The sequence below is a fragment of the Chrysochloris asiatica genome, unplaced genomic scaffold, assembly GCF_000296735.1.
Source record: "Chrysochloris asiatica unplaced genomic scaffold, ChrAsi1.0 scaffold00389, whole genome shotgun sequence".
NCBI lineage: Eukaryota > Metazoa > Chordata > Mammalia > Afrosoricida > Chrysochloridae > Chrysochloris > Chrysochloris asiatica.
In genome coordinates, this window is record NW_006408907.1 from 1,528,578 (window position 1) to 1,533,343 (window position 4,766).

A 4,766-nucleotide genomic window follows, 5' to 3' on the forward strand; every position below is an offset into this window, starting at 1 on the left:
TTCTACTCCCGTAAAGATTTACACCCTCGGAAACCCTGTACAGGGTCGCTATGGGTCGGACCCGACTCGATGGCACTTAACAACAACAACAACAACAACATATATATATGTGTGTGTGTGTGTGTAAGCATACATGTTGTTAAGTGCCACCTAGTCAGTTCCAACTCAGCAACCCTGTATAGGATTTCCGAGGTGCCACTGGTGGGTTTGAATCACTGACCTTGTGGTTAGCAGTACAGTGCTTGTCCTTCAGCGCCATACCAGGACTCCATGTATATATGTGTATGTGTGTGTATAGGGTCCTGGATTGGTGCTGTAGGGTAAACACTTGACTGCAAGGTAGGCGCTTAGAACCCATCAGCTGCTCTGCGGGAGAAAGATGAGGCTTTCTGCTCCTGCAAAGATTTAAAACCTCGGAAACCCTATATAGGGTTGCTATGAGTTGGAACCAATACAATGTGGCACTTAACAACAGCACATATATAAAGGCAAGTAAAAAAATACTGCTACAAGATCATAAAAATATCAAAATGTGAAGGCATTGTTCCTCAACATAAATAAATCCTCCATTTATACATTTCTGAAGATAGTATGTCCATTTCTCTATCATTTCATATGGGTGATTTTCAATTTATAAAAAGTCAAAATGGCACCTTGGGTATCCCCAGAGCGCAGAAGTTATGTTCCTTTTAAAGTTTATTGTGGCTATCATAATACTTGGGAGCACGGTGGTTCCATAGGATAAGCACTGGACTGCAAACTACAAGGGCAGATTGCAAACCATAAGGTTGGCAGTTCAAGCCCACCAACTGCTCCTGGGAAGAAAGATGAGGCTTTCTGCTCCTGCGAAAGATTACAGCCTTGGAAATTATACAGGGTCACACTATATATACTTAACAACAACATAATACTTAATTTTGCCTCCTAACAGCAAGGTCACTCTCTTAAACAAGCACAATACAATGATCACGTTCTGGAAATTTACTACTGATATAATACTACTATTGGAGTCTTGGTGTGGTGCTGCAGGATAATGTACTGGATCGCAAGATCAGTTTGAACCTTAAGGTCAGTTTTTCAAACCCACCAGCTACTGCTCGGAAACCCACAGGGTCGCTATTGGTTATAACAGGGTCGCTGTAAGTTGGAACTGACTTGATGACACTTAATAACAATAACACTATTAGTCAATTGACCATATTTATTCAAACACTGCATTTAGTTGGTATATCTTTTACTCTAGAACGGGTTTCTAGCTTTCTTCTTTCTCTCATGAAATTGATATTTTAGTGAGGATGTGGAGCAACTGAAACGCTCATATTTTACCAGTTGGGTATAAAATGGTACAGCCCCTTTGAAAAACTGATCATTTTCTAAAAATATCAAAAGCTCACCTTTTTTTTATGGCCCAGCAGTTTTAAGAATATATATGAACAAAAAGACTTGAATAAGCATGTTCATAGCTGCTATATTTATAACAAACAGAAATGGCAACCACTTGTATGTCCAACACTATCAGAATGGATAAACAGATCGTTGTATATTCAAACTGTAGGATGCCATAACCACTGTCATTGAATTGATTCTCATGGCGATCTTATATGACTGAGTAGAACTGTTCCTTTGGGTTTCCAAGACTGTAAATTTGGAATCCATTTTTTACAGGAGCAAAGGGCCTCATCTTCCTCCTGTGGAGTAGCTGGTTGGTTTGAACCACCAACCTTGTGGTTAGCAGCCCAACATTTAACCCACTATGCCACCTGGACTCCTTGGAGAACACCACACAGCAATACTAAGAATGAATGAATTATAATACCCAAATCTATGAAGATAAATCTTAAAAGCATTATACAGAGTGAATGATTCTAGCCACAAGCGTATCCACTGTATGATTTCATTTATATGAAGCTCTACAACAGATAAAACTAATTTTAATGGGTAGAAATTAGTGAGTGGTTACTTGGGGCTGAAGGAAATGTCTTGTTTAACTCATCTTAGAGTCCTGGCGTGGTGCTGAAGGTTAATGCACTGGACTGCAAGGTCGCTTTGAACTGCAAGGTCGGCGGTTCAAGCTCACCAGCCACTCTTCGGAAACCCTATACAGGGTCACAATGGGTTGGAACCAACTTGATGACACTTAACAACAACAACAATTGTATACACTTAAGATCTGTTCATAACACTGTATGGAAATTTTAACTCATTAAAAAAAATTATTGATAATACCTGGAGGGGCTAACACCTGACTGACACAAATCCAAGTAGAAAAAGGCAACAGTTGTGATGTAAGAGGAGGAAGTAACATACTTCCCTGAATCCTCACAGTAATAAAGATGACCAGTGTACATATTGATAGACTAGTGACCACTGTTATTCTATCTGTGCATCTAAATAAAGCTTCAGGCATTAAAAAGGCACACTGGAAATGAGCTCAATTCATAGTATTACTCTCAGGTAGAAGATACTAAACACACAACTTTACTCATAGGTAGTGTGGATGTCAATATTAAACACAAGTTTTGCCCCTGGAATGGAACTTTCTTTATTCTCTCGTTTATTTTCTTTGTAGGGCTCATTTTTTCTACATTAACCACACTTCATTATTTCTGCTAACCATAAGATCATTGATTCAAACCCACCAGTGGCTCCTTAGAAATCCTGTACAGGGTTGCTTTGAGTTGGAACTGACTAGGGGGCACTTAACAACATGTATGCTTACATACACACACATACATATATATATATATATATATGTATACATATACAGGGTTGCTATGAGTCGGAACCAACTCAACGGCACTGAACAACAATTGTAGCCTGCAATGTAGTTAACTTTTTCATTGAAAAAATTTCCTTCTTCATTTAAAACTTTTGTTAATGTCAAAAGTTGTTAGTGATTCTTGGGGCACTAGAGGCTCTATCGGAAGACCCTACAAACAGTCATTTTGGCTCTGTCTTCAATGAAGACACCTGACTCCGCTTGGGCGTATCAGATTGCTGTTCAAAGAGATATATACAGGGAAATGGTAATGGTAGATTCGTTGAATGGGCCTGAACTTGGTTCCACGTAGTTTATCACTGGAGTAGTCATCTTAATTTTTATCTCTCTCTTGTTTTTGTCTTCATTGTAGCTGTTCAGTTTTGTGAAGCCTGTCCATAGATTCAAGGGACATGCTGACGCACTTGGTTAACCCATAGTGTCAGATCTCATAATTTCTGGGCTGGGGCCTCCCAGCCAGGCGTCTCCAGGGTTTGGGCGACCACACCCTCTGTGGTCCTGGCATCTGATGCGGTCACATGGGTCGGGGCGGTGCAGACGCTTGGAGGAAAGAATCAAGGCAAGCTGTGCCGCGAGGACTCGGACCAGAAGTCACCACGCCTTGCCTGCTGTGGGGCCGCCCCATTGTGTGTGCCCCACCTGGGCCCCTGAGGCCTCAAGTCTTTTATCTCATTAAAAAAAATCATGTACATTTGAATATAAGCATCATGAAGGTGGGAACTTTGTTTTGCTCACTGCTAGTCTCAGGATGTGGCACTGCGGGTTAATGTGCTGGACTGAAAAGTCGGTTTGAACTGCAAGATGGGTGGTTCAAGCTCACCAGCCACTCCTTGGAAACCCTGTACAGGGTCTCACTATAGGTCGGAACTGACTCGATGGCACTTAACAACAACAGTCTCCATGGGTATGGCGTTGTAGGGTAAGCACTGGACTGCTAACAGCAAGATCAACAGTTCAAATCCACCAGCCACCCTCAGAAACCCTATGAAGGATCTTTATGAGTCAAGACCAACTTTATGGCACACAACAATAGAGAAGTCTGAGGACCTAGCCAACTTCCAGGGCACTTAACGTTTCAATAAATGATGGAAAAGAGAGACGCCGCCCTTGGAAATCATCTACACCACAGATGTCAAATGCATAAGAGATTTTTACCCTTAACCCTAGATAGTATAGGTATCTCTTGTATTTGAACCTTGATTTTAGTTATCTATTTCCTGGGTTAATAAGATCCCTGCTGATCATTTACAGGGTTCTGAAATGAGAAAACAGCTGTTTAACACAGTTTTTTGGTTTTGTTTTTCCCTGATTCTAAAACTTATGGTTTACATGCCTTTTCCATACTGCCTCCACTTTACACGTAGAACCTCCAGGATTTAGGGACAGATGGCTAAGACTAATGAGTCTATGCAGGGTCACGACTATAGGGTTGGATTTATTGTGGTTTAAGTGGATAATTATAGCAGGCAGTTGAATATAGGCCCTCAGGAGAAAAGTCTAGGATGGATAAATGGATTTTAGCTAGCACTGTGTCTGACATACATTAGGTTTCAAGTAAGTGTTTGAGTAAATAAGTGAAATATAAATTTGGGAAGCTCTAGCAAGGTCCGTTTGAACTGCAAGGTAGGCGGTTCAAACTCACCAGCGCCCCTTGAAAACCCTATACAAGGTTGCTATGAGTCAGAACCGACTCCACAGCACTTAACAACAACAACTACAAATGCAAGGAGTCCTGCTGTGGTGCTGTAGGATATGCATTGGACTGCTAACCGCAAACTTGTAGGTTTACACCCATCAGCTGCTCCTTGGAAACCTTATATAGGGTTGCTATGAGTCAGAGAGACGCGACAGTACTTACCAACAATATAACAAGCAAATACAACTGACAGTATATCCTGATGGTGCTGCAGGATAAGCACTGGACTGCTAAACACAATTGAAACCCAACTGCTCTATGGAATAAAACATAAAAAAAAAAAAAAAAAAA